General features: G+C 41.8%; 1 long non-coding RNA gene across 4 annotated transcripts in view; it reads left to right on the top strand.

Moving 5' to 3' along the window:
• Nucleotides 1-21,013, top strand: part of LOC142101036 (uncharacterized) — a 201,232-nt gene that overhangs the window by 70,676 nt on the left and 109,543 nt on the right. The window lies entirely within an intron of this gene.

The following is a 21,013-nucleotide window of genomic DNA, read 5'->3' as shown; positions in this document are numbered from 1 at the left end:
ACATACTATATTACAAAGTACTATTTAGATAAATTATAATAATAAGATTACTCCCGACGTATGGTTTATGCTGTTTAGTATTTGTGCGCCACAATATAACACTTGCTCTCTCTTCTGCCTTTGTGAATTTATATTGTTTCAAGTGGAAGCACCAACCTGTGACTATAATTTTTACTTTAAAATAAACGGATAGGATATTACCAATATTATATAACTTTAAGGACCGGGAGCCAACCAAAACAATTACATTCATAGACAGAGCTAGTGCGGCGGAACCCTTTGTTTGCTGCAGTAATGGAATGTTCACATAATTGTAACATAATTAGACATTGGATGCATCGCAGAAGCAACTCTTAAGCTGGGTACACGCTACAGAAATTTCAACCAACTTTTTATGCTGAGCGATTTTACATGCGATCGATGGTCCGATCGCTCGGTCCATGGACTGCATACACACTAGCCTTGTTTAGGACGATAAAGGGAAGAGCGGACGTCCCTTTGGCGACTTTTTACAGCCATGTTGTCGTGAGCAATGACTGTAATTTCGTACTTACTGTTGTGGATCGGTCGGAAGTTTATACACACTACACAGCGGAAACGAGATTGGAACGAAAATATTAAATGGTACGACCAACCAAATGAGGTGACAATCGTCCATTTGGGCAGACTTTCGACCATCGTGTCACTGCACAAACTGACCCGACTTTTGAACGAGCAAAGCAAAAAAGGAGCAAATTTGCACCTTGGCAAAACCATGTTGCACTGCATGGGAGGGGGGTGTACAATTTTAGAGTTTAGTGTAAAAATAAAGCTGCCCAGTATTTGTGTACTACATGCAAAATCAGAAAAATGCCCTTAACTCTAAATGTGTCCTATAGTGTTTTGACAAACAAGTAAACTACACAGCGGAAATGAGATTGGAACGAAAATATTAAACGGTACCACCAACCAAATGAGGCGACAATTGTCCATTTGGGCAGACTTTCGACCATCGTGTCACTGCACACACTGACCCGACTTTTGAACGAGCGGTCGTATGTCGGATGATTGAGCCGATTATTGGACGAAAACCGTGTAGTCTGTACCCAGCTTTAGAAGGTGCAGTAGGGTTGGTGCAAAGATATACAAGATGATTATGAAGACCCCCAACATCACTATCTAACTGCTTTGGATTGACTGTTTGTGTATTGACTTAAATCATTAGCATTGCGGCTACACTGTATCAAGTCACGCCCATCTATCTGCATTACTTACTTGACATTTCCATATCGTCTAGTGCGGGAAAGAAGTTTCTCGTTTGATTTTTCAATGGGTAATCCACCGATGTGGAGGTGTTGGTGTTTAATTCAATTTTATATTAAAAAAGCAATTTCAATGGTTAATAACCATCAATACACTATTCTCTCTTGTATATATGACACTTTTTATATTAGTATATTGTTTACAAATAGGGTAATGTGACTTTAGTATTTACACTATCAAGCCACATCGCTACAATTCATACTTGTATGACTGATGCACCCCTGGCTCAAATACTGCTGTTTTTCAGCTGGATGCACCTTGAAATATGTCCGAATTTATTCTGAATATATCTAGAGTGCTACATGAAAAAACAGTCAGTATTTAACTTATGTGCAAAACAGAATACTAATTTGCACCCCTTGCATTATAACATGGTTTTGTCTAGGAGACTGAAATAAGAAGTTTCTTAAGTTAAGATCCTTAATGAATCAGGCCCAATGGCTTTATCTGTGAGGAGTTTGTATGTTCTTGCCGTGTTTGCGTGGGTTTTCTCCCACACTCCAAAAACATACTGGCAGGTTAATTGGCTGCTATTAAATTGCCCTTCGTCTCTCTTGGTCTGTTTGTGTGTATGTTAGGGGATTTAGATTGTAAGCCCCAATGGGGCAGGGGCTGATGTGAATGAGTTTTCTGTACAGCGCTGCAGAATTAGTGGCGCTATATAAATAAACGATGATGATGATGATAGCTGGATCGATTCAAAGGGTCAATAGGCAAAAAGCAATGTTCAGAAGAAATCTATTTTAATCCCATCCCACAATATTTTCCGTGCTATTTTATTCAATTATTACTATGATTTCTTCTAAAGAAATGTTCTACAAAATGTGTGCAGTACGGTGTAAAGAATAGGCACAATGCTGTTCCAGCTGATTACCCTTAGTTTCAAATCAACCTCAAAAGCTTTAATAACACTTCTGGTCCTGAGCATAAATAAACCCCCTTTTTTCCAAAAAGTAACAATTTTAAAGTAAAAGTAGTGAGCAATTATAAACGTACATATAATCAGAATAAAGGTATAGAACCAAACTGTAGTTCAGTTTTAAGTTTACTATTTCTTTAATTTTGGGGTGTGACAAATTATTGTCAATTTCTTGTCCTTCGGCTGAAAACATCTGTACAGTTAATAAGAGGCGGCTTGCAGGTAGATTTTAAAAATATCCTTACTGAAAAACGACTGAGTTTGAGGATAGAACCTCTCACATAGAGAATAAAATAGAGGAATCAGTGTTAGCACATAATCACATAAGTAAGAGTAAATTGCTCAACACATACTTCCATAATGTTTTCAATATTTGCTCTCAGATTGGCAAGCCTCAAAGATTCCCTAAACCTAGGACTACAAACTCTATCCCTCAAGTGGTTATTGCTCATATAATCAAATATCAAAACTACTAGAACCAAGAGTAGTTACAAGCTACTAATGGTTTTAAGGAATCCTCTAAATAAAGAACTCTTAGGCTGGGGACATGCTACAGAAAACTTCTCCTGATGCGATATCGTTAATGATTTTACCAATGTATGAAAGTCCCAATCAGTATACGATTCAAGTGCACACACTATACACGTTTTACACGATTTACCTTCAGATCTGTGCTCTTCATCTGTCATAACCATCGGCTGAAAAGATGGTGACTCTGTAAACTCTATGGAGATCTGCCTACACTGCTGGTGCTGAGTGCGTACACACTGCAGAATTGGAACGACATTGTTCCATCGCTTATACAGATTTTTAGTCCGTTTATAAAATGTAATCAAATAATACGATGAGCTTTGGAACGATAAAACATGATCATTGGCGCTTACACACTAATGAGATATTGGACCTAACGGTTGATTGGCACGATAAATGTGTGAAAATCCTGTAGTGTGTACCCAGCCTTATACTGCAACAGAAGATGTCATATCGATGGCGTTTCCTATAAAATTCCTGATCATCAGGAATGGTATCATCATTGTACTTATCATTCCAGCAGATGCTTTGTATGCCCTCAGTAAGTGGGTTCTAGCTAGAGATGGGCAGGTCCGGTTCTCCGAGAACCGAACCCACCCGAACTTTGGGTATCCGAGTACCGAGCTGAGCAGCTCGGTACTCTCCCACCCATTCCGAATCCAAATCGAGGCCGAACGTCATTGTGACGTTGTCGGATCTCGGGGCTCGGTTCTCGCGATACTTCAACTTTATAAATACACCCCTCCACAGCAATCCATCGCCATTTGACAGAGGGAGAGAGCAGGGTGTAGTCATAGGCTAATTAGAGCAGGGACAGAGAATACAATATTGTTCTTGCAATTGCTCTAACCAAAATCGCTAGTGCAGAGAGGAGGATAGAGGTTTATTATTTTTTCTTCATATTTGGCACTCCCCAGCGCTTTTGGGGTGTCCCCCATAATTGTGCATAAATATTTCTGGCTGTCAAAAGTCATATCTGTCAGCAGTATCTACTAAATAATTTTTAGCACTCCTCAGTGCTTTTGGGGTGTCCTCCCTAATTGTGCATTAATATTTCTGGCTGTCAAAAGTCATATCTGTCAGCAGTATCTACTAAATAATTTTTAGCACTCCCCAGTGGTTTGCGCTCAGAATGGATTCAAAGCAGTCCACATATGATCTGAATGAGCAACCAGGTTCTGTCACCAGTCCTGATGTTAGTGGTCCCAGTACGTCATCTGGCCAAGGCGATGTCAAACAACAGAGTGTTTTCAAATTAGTGCAAAAAACAAAAAACAAAAAAAAATTTACTGTATTGAAGCGAAAAAGAAGTGTAACTGAGCAAAAGTTAAGTGACGATAAAAAAAAAATTGCAAGCATGCCATTCTACACACGCAGTGGCAAAAAGAGAATGAGGCCTTCACCTTTGGCTATTAGTGGCAGATCCCAAAAAGTTACCCAGCCTACAATTGGTGCACAACTACTGTTACGCGTCAAAGCCGAGCTGCAAGATAACAGTGAGGCATTACAGGAGAATATTTGCTCTGATTCACAAATGACAACAATCCCTGTGGAGAGTCCATCCAACAGTGGGATGTCTAATCGTGAGCATTCTGCTGATGTGTGCCTTAATAGCCCGAGTGTAGCCGGTGATACCCAAATTGAGGATGCCACTTTGGAATTAGAAGAGGATGAGGGGGAGATTTGTGTAGGCGACGAGGGCGCTAATGATGATGTTGATGATTATGATGCAGACAGATACCAAATTGCCTTTCTCAATTTCTATTTATATTCTAGATTATATAACGGCTGAATAGTTTTCTATTTTACTCCTAGTGGAGAGAGGATCTGATGCAGACAGATACCAAACTGCCTTTGTCCATTTCAATTCATATTGTACAGTATATAACGGCTGAATTTATTAGTATTTTATACAAGTGGAGGGGGGCCTAGAGAGACAGAAACCAAACTGGCTTTCTCCATGTCAATTAATATTGTACAGTCTATAACGGCTGGATTTTTTGGTATTTTATACAAGTGGAGGGGGGCCTAGAGAGACAGAAACCAAACTGGCTTTCTCCATGTCAATTAATATTGTACAGTCTATAATGGCTGAATTTTTTGTTTTTTTAAAAAAGTGGAGGGGGGCCTAGAGAGACAGAGTGACCCCAAACTGTCTTTCTCCATGTCAATTAATATTGTACAGTCTATAATGGCTGAATTTTTTGGTATTTTATACAAGTGGAGGGGGGCCTTGAGAGACAGAAACCAAACTGGCTTTTTCCATTTCTTTACATATTTAACTATAAGTGTAGGGTGTAATATACATCCAAAGACGATGGCTGCATTGCCAATATGCATAGAGGGATAGGAAGACAATCTGTTTTGTGTGTAGAATAAATGAAGGCCTACCAACGAAGAATTAAACAGTTTTTTTGGATGATTTATTACCTCAACAATTAGATTACTTATCTCTAAAACAGTTGGAGCACTAAATTGGGTTATTTTAGGCACAAAAACATGTATTTTCCAACAAAATAGCAAAACAAAACCAAACAAAACCAAAACCAAAACCAAAACACGCAATGGCGGTTTTGCAAAACCAAAACCAAAACACGACGGTAATCCAGATCCAAAACCGAATCCAAAACCAAAACACGGGGGTCAGTGACCATCTCTAGTTCTAGCATCTGCGCCAGATCTATAGTCCACGGCTCGGCCGGCGTGAGGGTCACTCAAGAATGGGGCTCAGTGCTTTCATCCTTGCATCCTGTAACCAATCTAACAAGAAAGGAGCACTTCCCCACTTCCAAATGTAAGATCTAGGGGCATATTTATAGCCCTTTGCCCTATAAATCAAGGAGGTACCGGCGGTAATAGCAAAGCCTGGGAAGCCTATTGAACAAGGATCAGGATGGCGATAACAGAAGAAAATCAATGAATGAATGAATAGACAACAGGCCTGATTCATTAAGGAAAGGAAAGCGAAAAAAATGAGTAAGTTTGCACCTTGGCAAAACGGGTGTGGTACGTGTCAGCTGCTCTGACAAAGCCGACACACTTAACAACTACAAATTAAGTCAGAAACCAATAATAGCGATAGTATGAGAATATGGACTTACCATATAGCAGGCACTAATTCTGTCCGCCAGCTGTAATGATCTACAAATGTAAAATGCGACTGTTAGAAATATCTACTAAAGAAATGACGTCATTTTAATAGACACAGTGCAAATGCCGCTTTTAAAGCGGCAATGGACGGACCCATTGCCTGTATAATGTAGTACAGTGGGTGGCGATGGCTTGTAACGGAAAACTTGCCCTTACAAGCCATCACCACTTTAAATATCCCCTTTAAAGTCGCAGATTTCCGGCAAATGGCAGAAATCGGAACTTGATACATTTACCCCCTAGAGAGCCAGTATGAACAATGGACAGCGGTTACAGCCAGGTAAGTCATTTGTACTCTTTAAATGTAAAATGCAAAAAGTAGTTACTAAAGTAGTTAAAAAAAAGTGTTTGCTATAAGTGACTAACATGACATACGCTTTTGACCCGCAATTCAATCAGACGATCTTAAATGAACGTGTGCTCTGATCATATTGTCCCTCTGAAAAAAATGAATATGTATTGGTGCTTTTTTAAAAAGAGAATAGTAACGAAAGTATTGAATTATATATAATAGAGTTTCTCAACTGGGGCACTCGAGATAGATGGAACAGAGTACTTCAATATTGGCCTTTTTAATTGAAGAACAGTTCCTTGTTTCTCTAATTCTAAACTAACAAAATGATTGCTTAGCCATTACTATTCTTTGATGGCTTCCCGGTATTTCGTAATTATATGGGTGCCACACTTGACATGACCGCCACCTGACACAGAAGGTTAGCTGTGCAGAATACTGCCTGATGTCCTCCGGTCCTCTCTGGTGTTTTTCCCGTAGACACACGCGTATTCCCCACCACCACCCCCCATCTGCCATCAGCACACTGCCAACCTAGTTCACAATGCCCTCTGCGGCACCTGTATAATTGACAAGTGTCCCTCCGTCCTCAACAGTCACTCAAAGAGTAGATGGTCGAATGCCTGGAATGAAAGCTTGGTAGAGAGCATGTCATAGCTGTGGCTCCATTTCTTGTGACACCCATATAATTAACCGGCGTTTGTTCAAGACCATGCCATCTGTGCATTGCGGCACGAGCCATGTGCATTGTTTTCTGCGCTTCTGTCTAACTTATGGTTCCTCTAGGGGTAAAATGCAAAGCTGTGATGACCTCTGTGGCAGGTTTGAGATCATGAGAACTGGATGTCATTGGGAGACACTCACAGCTACATTTCTGGGCAGCACGGTGGCTCAGTGGTTAGCTCTGCCTCACAGCACTGGGGTCATGAGTTCGATTACCGACCATGGCCTTATCTGTGTGGAGTTTGTATATTATCCCTGTGTTTGCGTGGGTTTCCTCCGGATGCTCCGGTTTCCACTCACACTCCAAAAAAATACTGGGAGATTAATTGGCTGCTATTAATTGCCCTTAGTTTCTCGCGGTCTGTGTGTGTATGTTCGGGGATTTAGATTGTAAGCTCCAATGGAGCAGGGATTGATGTGAGTGAGTTCTCTGTACAGCGCTGCGGAATCAGTGGCGCTATATAAATACATAGATGATGATGATGATGATCCTCATCTAGGAAATTAGCTCACACTACTATATTAAAATTGTACTAACAATGATTCCTATATGAAGTAGGCGTACACCACTGAACTGTCACCAGAGATGGTGCTTTCTTTTTAGAATCTCACCTGATTCCAATATAAATTTGTGTCTGCTATTCAAATTTAATAACCACTTTGTCCTTTTTTCATCAAAATTAGACTTACCTGACCCAAAGAGTGTCAGTAATAAGTTGTTCAAGTGGCCAATAGAATGTGTTACATTACACGTCTGAGAAACCGTCAGGTCTTGTGGAGCTTCTCTGCCTTTAATCAGCTTGTAATCACTTGGCTCAGGGAGCAATTTGAATGAGTTGACCTCTAATAATGGAATGTTGGGCCTCCCAAAGAGTCTACTAAAGGTGTCTTGCAGCCGGTTTAGTGTAAAGTAATCTTCTGGGTATTGGGTCATTCCCTGTTTAATACGACCTATAGTAGAGATACATTCGGGTGCCACATAGCTGTAGAGAGACAAGATCAAACAGCACTTTAAGTCAACTGCTACATGGGCACGGTCTGACCATGCTATATGAAAAATTTATTAGTGATGTTGGGGGTCACAGCTTGGTCTGCAAATATTTTGAGATGGGTAAGAAGTGCTTTTGAGCTGTGTTTATTTATAGCTACAGAAGAGGGGATAGGTGTGTCTAGTTTGCTGTCTAGGGCAGTATTAAAATCTCCAGCTACTATCACCTCTTCCTATCTATCTTACAAGATTTTCTGATCGAGGGAAGAAAAAAAGAGGAGTAGACCGCAGTTCGGCCCATAAACATTTACTAAGGTAATGGAGAAATTATGAAGAGTGTCTGATAATATGCTGTTAATATGAGATATCTAACACTTTCAAGGGCTTCACCTCAAGTGGAGAAGGGCTGCCACTTCTGTGTCTGTGTCTGACGTTGCACGCATGGACAGAGGACTTTGAGTATAATTTGGGAAAGGTCTTTGTCTGCAAAATTGGTTTCCTGTAGAAATACCACATATCCTGCCATTGGAGAGAAATAGAGATTTGTATATTTTTAGGGGCTATTCAGGCTATACACATTAAGGACCTCGTTTAGAGTCGGACGAAGTCCGTTTTAGGCGCATCCAATAAAGCTTGCAATAACAGCTTGCGGCTCACTACGAGAGAATGGGTGGAGCACGGAATTGTGAAGGCGTGACCATGTAAATAAATCCTAGTCGCAGTGAGACGACTAGGATTTTTTTCACATCAAAAAAGGGCTAAAGCTGTGCGGCAGGAATTAGGTGGCGCAAGCGGTTAGCTAGCTGTAGGAACTGCTCGCAGCTCAGTATGGTATTACGAGTGGGATGCGACTGGGGTTGCTTGCCACTCGTAAAACCCTACCAAGCAGCGGCACACTCCCACTCCTACACTTCTTAAACAGACTTTGCGTCCAACTACAAATGAGGTCCTAAATGAGATCACCCCAGTGGTTATTTAACAATCAAAGAGAGGAGATAAAAAAAATAAACATCAACGATATTCCCTGCAGACTAAGGAACAGATCAGGGAGCACAGCTCCAAAAGGCAGAAAAATTGAAAGGTGGTAAAGGGGGGATAAGGTGACTTATAACACTTAAGGTGCAAGGAAAAAATGTTGAGCTATAGGAAGAGCAAAAGGCTGAAACTTGGTTTAACTCACATCCAATGGACTAGTGGGGGGCGAGCCCACAGTTGCATGAGCATTGCTAGGTGGTCATGTTCAGCTCCTCAGGCCATTAGCCAAATTCGTCATTTCTGAGAATCATGGAGCCATTTAGAGAAATATCTTAAAATAAAATCTTAATACGCCTTGCACACAGCACAATGAAAACCCAACAATACCGATTAAATTCAACATAAGAATTGACTCTAATAGTTAACAAGTAATGGTTGATATATATCTCAAGGAGGTCCATCAGCTATTTGGAAATAGTCTTTCATAAACCCCTTATACTGTATATAATTCATTGGTCGTAATTTACCAGACTGCTGTAATCTTAACAAGATTGGAGATAGAGATAAGGTTCAATTCAGTTTTGCTCTACACGCATCCCATGTTAGTTAACTTTTGGATATTATAGAACACTAATTGTATGCAGCATGTGTAAAAACAGTAAAGTATACAATGCTCACATACAGCAATTGCAAAATGAGGTAACATATAAAATTACCAGGGTTCATTTAAGAAAGAGGTAGTATGGTAATATATATTCTGTTATTCTCATACCTTCTTGGCAATTTAGACAATGTCTCTACATATGAAAATTAAGATCAGGGGGTATATTTACTAAACTGCGGGTCTGAAAAAGTGGAGATGTTGCCTATAGCAACCAATCAGATGCTAGTTATTTATTTAGTACATTCTACAAAATGACAGCTAGAATCTGATTGGTTGCTATAGACAACATCTCCACTTTTTCAAACCCGCAGTTTAGTAAATATACCCCCAGGTCTCAAGTAGATTTTTATGGACTGCAAGCCACCTCAGGATCTCTGACCTGTCCTTCCTTGGTATTCACTATGGTTTGTTCATGGCCATAGAAATTGGGGATCTTAATGTTAATAGAAGATTCCATTTGGTGGCAAGTTTTAGAGCCTCTCCTGGGGCCCTCGCAGTTTATTGTGACCCTTGTGTTTAACAAGGAGGCTCAAAGGGAATCCCCATTTGTATTTCATCATCATCACCATTTATTTATATAGCGCCACTGATTCCGCAGCGCTGTACAGAGAACTCACTCACATCAGTCCCTGCCCCATTGGGGCTTACAGTCTAAATTCCCTAACACACACACAGAGACTAGGGTAAATTTTTGATAGTAGCCAATTAACCTACCAGTATGTTTTTGGAGTGTGGGAGGAAACTGGAGCACCCGCAACAAACCCACGCAAACACGGGGAGAACATACAAACTCCACACAGATAAGGCCATGGTCAGGAATTGAACTCATGACCACAGCGCTGTGAGGCAGAAGTGCTATCCACTAAGCCACTGTGCTGCTGTATTTAACATTATTCTCCCTTAGTCTTAGTAATGTCCCTGATTATATACTTCTTATACAGAGTGAGGGGTACTGAAAGCTGGGGGTCTTCAAGAAAGCAATTATTTATGTTCCTGGATTCCAAGTGCAGTTGCTTTTTCCTCCTTGGATTCAGAGTTCACCCTGCTCTGGGGAGAGGTGGTTGGATAAGTGGAGTGCACCTGGCTTGTTAACCCTTACCGTTCCAGGCCAGTATCGCAAAGGCAAATGAGTACTAGGGCTGTGCGATAGAGGCGACCGTCCAGGGCACAACGCTGAAGGGGGCGCAGTTTATGAATATTTTAAATTCATTCTGTAAAAACTGAGGGCTAAGGTAGGATGGGGGGGGGGAGCGGTTTTTTTTCTCGCCCCGGGCACTAAAATTTAAAGTTACGGCTCTGCTGTTTCCTTTTTAAATTACATTTTTCTTTGCTAAATAGTGGTTTTAAAAGATTTTTCAGACCATTAAAAAAAAAAAAAAATCATCGCTACTGCCGCTCATTCGTAAATAGGGCCCTTAGAGGGAATGTTCCAATCATATAGTTTTATGTTTGAGCAGAGATGTGTATTGTTTTACAATCAGATTTTTCACTATATTAAGTTAGCGGGTTATTTATTATACTATATCAGCTACAATAGTTCTGGAGTCCCAACTTTGTATGTGGATACTGACTGTATTAGATGTCATAGTTGTGGCTTGGACCCTGTAGTCCAGTGGCTCCCAAACTGGGCGCAGCGGCTCCCTGGGGTGCAGCGGCAATCTCACAGGGGTGCCGTGGCCAGGGCTGGTGGTAAGCAAGGCGGGGGACTATTTGGTAATTATTTTGACTTAGGGGTGCCTTGAAAAAAATTATGGAGACCCTAAGGGTGCCTCGAACTGAGAAAGCTTGGGACCCACTGCTGTAGCCCATCCAGCCCCTTTCTAGTAACTGAGATGCCCAGTATTGTGTGTTCAAGAGAAGGCCTCACATAATCAAGTGTGGTTGCACTGACAGTACTGAGCTGCTACTTTAGGAGAGTTGGCTCCTGCAGCTTGAGAGTTGGGGTGTGAATGTAGTAGGACCATGCTGTCCAAGTGCATCACAGAGATTGGTCAGGAGCAGTTTTCAGGAGAGTGTGGTAAATTCCCAGTGGTTGCCCGGGGCAAGCTGGGCTGGAAGGCAGGGGGGCAGCATTTAACCCTCCCCCGCCTCCCCCCTGGGTCTGGTTTCATAGTGGGCTACCTTGGGCTGGTTCATCTGAATTATTTTCCTTTAAAATATTCCCAATAGGCTGCCGAGTTGACTCTTGCCACCAGGGATAAAATTAGCCAGCCATCCCCTTGTGGTTGCCCTCCATGAATGTTCAGCCAGTTGCTCTCATTTGTCAGAGGGAGCCTATTTATACTTATGGAGGGGTCTCTGTCCTCCTTAATGTCACCACTCTCTATGGTGTTTGGTTTGGTTCTGGCAGAGGGAGTGGAGACACGCAAAGCCTGGTGCTAGACTGTATAGTGCAGGTGTATAGTGCAATGGGGGGAATTCAATTGGCGGCGATATGGTGCTCGGACTTCGTGCCGCGCACATTGCTGGTATTAATTATGGTAGAAAGCTCTGCTCATTTTTCGATAGGAAAAATGGGCGGAGATTTCTGTCAAGATCTCCGCCGCACAGTGTCTAATGTCCGTGAGACACTTTGCGGCTAATTAAATTCCCCCCAATGACTCCTCCAGGTACATGTGCAGCTTCATGTGGAGGTGTTAGAGGAGTCCTTTGAATAGAAGTATTCGATTTTAGAAAATGTCTGAGGAACTTTAAAGGATGCGACTGCTTTCTAATGCCACCAAACCAATGCATCACCATAAGTTTTAATTTTGAAGTATTATTCTATGCAAGCTGAATTAATATCAGTGATCCAAGCTTCCTTTCTGAGGTATTTCTCTTCGCTTTTTACCAAGGGCTTGTTTGCCTCAGAAGAAAATCCTTGTTCCCTGTCAGCAAAATGCAAACTATTTAAATTTCCTCAGATGTCTACGAACCTGTGATGATCCCATTATTTAACCGTTAATCCGTGTTTACTAACCATGTCTTTGTATCACGGTTTAAAGCATCTATTTGTCTCTTTAAAACATTTCACCTGCGCTAGCCTTACTTTTGTTCAGAGATTCCCTTCAAGTCCAACACACTCTCTCGAACAGAAAGGCTAAGGTTAGTGGAATATCAGCCATGTTCAAACACAGGCAATTTTCTTCTGAAACTTCTTCCTAGCTAGATGGCACTTGGAGAAGTTTAAAGAGTTTTTCTTCTCTTCTTCAGCCCCCCCTAGTAGGCGGGGAAAATCCCTGGAGTCAAACTTCAAAGGAAATCCTGAGTTCACGTTGCATTCATGTTGAACTCACAGCTTAACCACAGACTTCTAAAGCACCCACGCCCAAAAACATGCTGCTTTTTAAACGGAACTAGAAGCGGCGCGGACATGTCAAACTAGAAAGGACGTAGTACTGCTCCTGCTGAATCACTCCAGCAGCCTTATGTGATAAAAGCAAATATACATTCCTTTCAGGTATAACATCAGTTTGTTCTATATAGCTACAAATGGAACACCCATAACCCAGGGAACATCTACCAGCTAAAGGGTTACATTAGGATGAGCTCCGACAGTACCAAGAGACAAAATCAAGTTGCCATTTTTTATTCTTAGGCTTTCTCACACACATGATTATATCAATCAATACCAAGGGCTAGATTACTAAACTGTGGGAGGAGATGTTGCCTATAGCAACCAATCAGATTCTAGGGCCTGATTCATTAAGGATCTTAACTTGAGAAACTTCTTATTTCAGTCTCCTGGACAAAACCATGTTACAATGCAAGGGGTGCAAATTAGTATTCTGTTTTGCACATAAGTTAAATACTGACTGTTTTTTCATGTAGCACCCAAATACTTGGTAGCTTATTTGTACACTTAAATTTAAAGTTGATATTTGTGTGCTACATGAAAAAACAGTCAGTATTTAACTTATGTGCAAAACAGAATACTAATTTGCACCCCTTGCATTGTAACATGGTTTTGTCCAGGAGACTGAAATAAGAAGTTTCTCAAGTTAAGATCCTTAATGAATCAGGCCCCTAGTTATCATTTATATAGTGCATTCTACAAGATGACAGCTAGAATCTGATTGGTTGCTATAGGCAACATCTCCACTTTTTCAAACCCACAGTTTAGCAAATATACCCCCAAAGCTTTGGACACAATGAATGGTGCTAGGGAACTGTTTAAATGTATATGACTTTGTCCCTGTGATTTCTGTCTGTCAATTAAGTTAACCCTTGATAACCATATAAGATGAGAGATCTGAACTTGTATTATTTACAGCTATCGGTGCAATTGCTTTATTGTGAGTATTTCCATCCTAAAATGAGACTAATCCCTAACGCTTAAAGAAAATATAATTGGCTGGGTCTAAAAAAGCCTGTGCAGACAGGTTGCTAACAACCAGGTACTCCTTAAACATTGTTAACCATGCACACATTGTCATCCGTTTATTGTAACTTTATCTTCTTGTACAGTACGACCGCACATCCAAGATCTAACGAGAAGTGTTTACTAATAGCTCCGTCTGTTGGAAATATGACAAAGGGGGTTAAAAGTGCCTTATCTGGAGATTCGTAGACAGACATTTATCTAAAATTAATTACTAGGGAATATTTGGCAGGCCAATGCCTCTTTGTGGGCACTTTTGGAACCTTTAGTTATTGAATAATTTACCTTTGAAATGGTCATACAAGGAACACTTACAGGATAATTCCCGACAAACAAAACATTGTATTAATAAAATCCCCTAACCGTACTAGCACATCACCCTACAGATCAGCGGCTACTCATCCTTGTTTTCTCATTTTTAAAAGTACATAGCCTGCGCTAAACATTTGTCATTGAAGCGTGTTGGGAGTGTTGAATGGCATGTCCAACAAGCTGCACTGATAACCAATCAGACTGTGTACATTCATTTTTCTCCAAACTTTTATGCCCACGGCAGCAACTGTTACCAGTGAAGGATGGATGGGTGTCAGCTGTCCTGGGTAACGTACACTGCGCGTCTACAACTCAGTAGTATTGATTATTGTATTTTTTTAAAAAACTTAATTTTAATCTGTTTTTTCTAGAGAAAGTAAAGCCAATTTTTGTCTCTCTCTATTATATTATATCTCTATTATACACTCTCTCTATTCCACTTATCCACTGCCCTTTCCATGAAGTAATTTTTCCTCACATATCCTCTGAACCTACTTCCCCCCAGTCTCAGTACATGTCCTCGTGTTCTAATACTTCTCTTCATTTGAAGAATGTTTCCCTCCTGCACCTTGTTAAAACCCTTGATATATCTGAAAGTTTCTATCATGTCCCCCTTTACCCTTCTGCTCCAAACTATACACACTTTTAGGGCTAGATTTACTGAGCTGCGTGTTTGAAAAAGTGGGGATGTTGCCTATAGCAACCAAACAGATTCTAGCTGTCATTTTGTAGAAGGTACTAAATAAATGAAAGCTAGAATCTGATTGGTTGCTATAGTTTGTGCTGTAGGCCATTCATCATTTTAGTTGCCTTTTGTTGTACAGTCTCTAATGTATTTATATCCTCCTGGAGATATGGCCGCCAGAACTGAACACAGTATTCTAGATGAGGCCGTACCAATGACCTATACAGTGGTATTATTACTTCTTTCTTTCTGCTACTGATTCCTCTCCCTATGTAACCAAGCATCTGACTTGCCTTTCTCATTGATTTGTTACATTGCTTATCTGCCTTTATCTCACCTGAAATAGTGACTCCTAGATCCCTTCCCTCCTCAGTAGTTTCCATTATTATGCCATTAATACTATATTTAGCCTTTGGGTTTTTGAGACCCAAGTGCATGATTTTGCATGTTTGGGCATTAAACTGTAGTTGCCACACTCTTGACCATTCCTCTAGTCTAGCTAGATCATCAATCATTAGGTAGAGACTGTCAGCTGAACCTCCTTCCCCTTCTTGTTCTGGAGAAAGCTCTTTCTTTTGTGCTGCATGGGCACTCTTGTGGTTATCTGCCAGCTTGGAGTAGCTGTCGGTCCAGTAGTTTTCTTTGGCCTCATGCTAACTCCTGGACACAGAGCCAAGACACTTTTTCCCCCATGTTCACAGAAGTTGTAGAGGCAGCTGCTGTCACCGAGGTAGCATCACAACTTTAGGCGTAGAGTACCTGCTAACGTTGGCACAACTCGAGAGGAAGGTGCGGAATCAAACGTGTCCCTGGTTTTCACCAAGAACCTCCGCAAGGAGGTATGGGCTCCACTGCAGGAGACACGCAGGTCGCGGTCCTTCACTGACTAGTATAGCGAGGCACAGGGTGAGAGTAGTCTGGTGAGCCGGTTGGGTAACGTGCTGGCAAAGAGGTACAAGGGGGAATCCAGAAGAGAGGACAGACAAGTTGGGTCGGTGACAGTCTGGAGCAACAAATGCACAAGGGAAAATCCAAATAGAAGTCAAACAATCCGGGTAGTAGGGGTATAGGAATATCAGAGGTCGTCAGGCAAGCCAAATCACAGGAACGCTGGAGCAGGGAGTAAGACCTAATACTCTGGCACAGATGGTAGGACAGGAACTGCCTTATATAGTATGGGCAGCCAATGAGAGGGAGAGAGGCGGCGGCACTGTCATCAGCCGCCCTCGGAGGTCAAAAAATATATAATTATCTTAAGTAATTACAAATAAAAACAGACAATATTCAATTACCTTACATAAGTGTTCACCCGTTTTGGAAAATATGTCTAATTAAACCATTGTGCAATCAGTTCTCTTCAAAGGTCACTAACTTTATGGAGTCCCCTTGTGCACAATTAAAGTGTTTCAGTTCATTTTTTTAAAATAAATAAACCAGTCAATAAGAGGTCCTACACTTTGTTAGTTAATTTCCAAACATTTCCCCTGGGCCACTGTTAGGGCCACCAGAAAGAGATGAAGAGAAGAAGAGATTATGGGACAATCTGCCATGTCAGAGATGGGAACAACTATAGCCCAGTCCAGTGGTTCCCAAATTTTTGCAGTTTGCGGCACCCTTAGAGTCTCCATAATTTTTTCAAGGCACCCCTCCAAAATAATTACCAAGCAGTCCTGTTTTATAAGTAGTCAAAAAAAACTTAATAATAAGTAGTCAAAAAAAACGTAATAAGTATTTAGGTCAGGACAGAAACACTTATTTAGTTGTATGCAAAAATAATACACCTAAACCCAAGGGAAAAGAATATTTTTTAAAAAATTTTCAATTATATTTCTGTCAAAGAATAATTTACAGCTAACTCACACTGTGCCCACCTTCATCTCCACACACTCTGTGCCCTCCTTCATCTCCACACACTCTGTGCCCTCCTTCATCTCCACACACTCTGTGCCCTCCTTCATCTCCTCACACTCTGTGCCCTCCTTCATCTCCACACACTCTGTGCCCTCCTTCATCTCCACACACACTCTGTGCCCTCCTTCATCTCCTCACACTCTGTGCCCCCTTCATCCACACACTCTGTTCCCCTTGCATCCACACTCTGTGCCCCATGCATCCACACACTCTGTGCCCCCTGCATCCACACACTCTGTGCCCCCTGCATCCACACACTCTGTGCCCCTGCATCCACACACTCTGTGCCCCCTGCATCCACACTCTGTGCCCCTGCATCCACACACTCTGTGCCCCCTGCATCCACACTCTGTGCCCCTGCATCCACACACTCTGTGCCCCCTACATCCACACTCTGTGCCCCTGCATCCACACACTCTGTGCCCCTCTGCGTCCACACACTCTGCCCCCTGAGCATCCACACACTCTGCCCCCTGTGCATCCACACACTCTGCCCCTCTGCATCCACTCACTCTGCCCCCTCTGCATCCACTCACTCTGCCCCCTCTGCATCCTCGCTCTGCCCCTCTGCATCCTCGCTCTGCCCCTCTGCATCCTCGCTCTGCCCCCTCTGCATCCTTACTCTGCCCCCTCTGCATCCTTACTCTGCCCCCTCTGTATCCTTACTCTGCCCCCTCTGCATCCTTACTCTGCCCCCTCTGCATCCTTACTCTGCCCCCTCCTTCATTCTTTTGCCCCTCCACTGCTGTTTCCTATCACCATTCCCCTCCGTTTCTTTACCTACCATACTTGACCTTCTTTCGTCTATTTCTTCTGTCTTTTCTTCTGTTTTCTTACCAATCCGGCGGTGCTCGGGACCCAGCATCCTCCTCTCTGCCACTTGTCACTGAATGTTGGGCGTGATGACATCACGCCCGACATTCAGTGAGAAGCGAGGAGGGAGGAGGATGCTGGGTCCCGAGCGCCGCCGGATTGATACGTTTTTATTTGCTGGTTTTTTTTTCTTTTCCTCGCTGCGGCACCCCTACGACAGGGCTGCGGCACCCCTGGGAGCCGCGGAGGACACTTTGGGAACCTAGGGCCCAGTCACTTATCTGCACTTTATGGCAGGGGTTCCAAAAGAAAACCATTGCTGAACAAAACTCACATGAAATTTCACCTAGAGTGAGTGGGAAGATCCACAATACAAGTGGAAGAAGATTCTATGGTCTGATGTTATTAAACTGTTTGACCAGGCACTGTGTGGGGGTTTTCTGTATCTACATGGATTCCCCACCCCCTCCCCAATCGGATTAAAATGTTTTTTAATTCTCCAGGAAGTCAAATAATAAATAATTATTATTAAGTGAACAATATTAACGATGAAAACTGTAATATTTCATTATTTGTTTTAGAAGAATGACCATTGAAGACACTACAAAGTATACTATGCATGTTGATTTATAAAGGACTACTTCAATGTGATTTTAGTGACTGTGCTTGCCACCTTTGAGGCTAGTGTCACAGTTTAGATTTAGCTCAGCGCTTGCATATAACAGGCAGTGTAAACTCTAACTTCCTATCACAGGATCACTATTACATTCTTAGAACTCTGTCTGCAATATTCATAGAGCTCATCAGCGATAATGTAACAGGAACTGAGTTTACACGGCCGGCTGTGTGCTGACAACTATGTAAAGTGTATTAAACATTGAACTTTTAACATCCCTATAATGGGCCTGATTCATTAAGGAAAGTTAAACAAAAGTAAGTAAGTAAGTAAGCCAAAACCATGTTGCATTGGAGGTGGAGGTAAATTTAAAATGTAGTGACATATTTATATTTGGGGTAGGGCATGTCCTAGATCAACTTTAAATTTCAGTGTACAAATAAGCTATTAACTTATGTACAAAATAATAAACTAATTTGTACCATTTGCACTGCAATATGGTTTTGTCCAGAAAACTTGAGTAAGAAAACTTACTCAATTATTTGCTTTCCTTAATGAATCAGGCCCAATGGCAATTGTGCTTTTTTAAAGTTAATATTAATAAGGCAAAATAAACTCAGGACACTAAGAGGCCTATATATGTAGGACTGCATTTTTGGCCCATAAAATATCATCTCATATTGCTGCTGATCACATCCATAAGAGACGCCTATTCATATCAATGTATGATCTTGTTCAAGCTCCGGAGGCTGTCTGGTGAAGACAATTCCATTGAGAAAGCTTTCTCATTCTATCCCCTGAATGACCTAACTGTGCATCCCCCAATAATTTGACAGGGGGAGGGATCCTAAAAGATCCCTCTATCCATTGTATTTGCAATGCAGTGCCATAGACTTCAGCCGCTAAGCCAGTGGACCCCAAACTCTCTCAGCACCCTTAGGGTCTCCATAATTTTTTCAAGGCACCCCTAAGCCAAAATAGTTACTTAGTAGTCTCCCGCCTTGCTTACCACTGGTACTGGCTGTGGCACCCCTTTGAGATCGCCGTGGCACCCCAGGGAGCCGCGGCACACAGTTTGGGAACCACTGCGATAAGCGTTAGTTTGGATAAAGCAGGAGATATGTTTGATAGCAAATGCTTTAGCCTATTGGCAATTAGCCCTGATCAGGGCTGTCTTTCCGACTGGGCACGATGGGCAGGTGCCCGGGAGCCCAGAGGACAAGGGGACCCGAGGCAGGACTCCTATAGGGAAAAAAAAAAAAAAAGAGAAAAAAAACCCTCACCTTTTGCGATCATCTGACTGTTCAGGTCAGGTGACGATCCGGCTCCCTCCCTGGTCCCCTCTTCCGTGCTGCTGTGAATGTCGGGCGTGATGACATCATCATTCCCCACATTCACTGCGAGCACAGCGCGGAGGAGTGCAGCACGGAGAAGCGCAGGGCAGCGACGAAGAAGAAAAGAGGATCAGACTCGAAGAACAGGGCGATTGAAAGGTAAGTTAATTTGAAAAAAAAAAAAGTGATATATATGTAAATATATAAATACACATAATCACTTTTTTTGTATGCACACACACATATATATATATATACATAGGGCCCCGGTGCACTGCTATGCCCGGGGGCCCATAATGTTGTTAAGATGGCCTTGGCCCTGATACAGCCTTTTACGTATAATTTAAGGTAAATAAATACTTAATACATAGACCCCTAAAGCACTTACTTACGCCTAGTATGACGCCACTCACTTCCTTAAACTGGGTACACACTACAGAAATTTCAACCAACTTTTTATGCAGAGCGATTTTACATGCGATGAATGGTCCGATCGCTCGGTCAATGGACTGCATACACACTAGCCTTGTTTAGGACGATAAAGGGAAGAGTGGACGTCCCTTTAGTGACTTTTTACAGCCATGTTGTCGTGAGCAATGACTGTAATTTCATACTCACTGTTGTGGATCGGTCGGAAGTTTATACACACTACACAGCGGAAACGAGATTGGAACGAAAATATTAAACGGTACGACCAACCAAATGAGGCGACAATCGTCCATTTGGGCAGACTTTTGACCATCGTGTCCCTGCACACACTGACCCGACTTTTGAACGAGCAGTCGTATGTCGGCTGATTTAGCCGATTATTGGATGAAAACTGTGTAGTGTGTACCCAGCTTTACGCACTGAGAGCAAAAACAATTGTTTAATAATAGAACTATTTACTCTGAGAGCTAAAGCCACCAACACTGGAAAACAACTTCTGTTAATAGCGTATACAAAACTTTGTACTGTGTCCTATCTTTTAACAGAGCATGCAAAGTGTGTTCTCAAAGCTCCCCTGCAGCATAGTGTACTATGTAATTAATAAGAACTGCATTACATTGCACTGAGCATAAGCATGTGAATGCTGCAGATAACATATGAATGGACACCATGTAAGTGCATGTCAGAAAGTGTGTGTATGGTTTTGTTAGCATATATATGCCAGGTTTACATCAGGAGTAACAATTGTGTACACTTACGCCCCAAGATAGCATAGAGAAAAAGTAGGGATAACTTGTTAATAGTAAATGCAAAAGTCACAGTATCCTATTTGTACACAATATTTTAATGTAATGACGTGTTATATGCAGAGAGAATAATGTCTTGACGGATTTTAATAAATGTGTAAAGTCACCATTTACCATCTAAAATATAGTTAAATACAAACAAAAATTCAATTCAATTCATTACAGACATCTATTTAGGGCACCATGGTGGCTTAGTGGTTAGC

This window comes from Mixophyes fleayi, chromosome 9 (genome assembly GCF_038048845.1).
Source record: "Mixophyes fleayi isolate aMixFle1 chromosome 9, aMixFle1.hap1, whole genome shotgun sequence".
Taxonomy (NCBI): Eukaryota; Metazoa; Chordata; class Amphibia; order Anura; family Limnodynastidae; genus Mixophyes; species Mixophyes fleayi.
The sequence above is the reverse complement of the archived record's forward strand: the minus strand, read 5'-3'. Positions and strand labels throughout refer to the sequence as shown.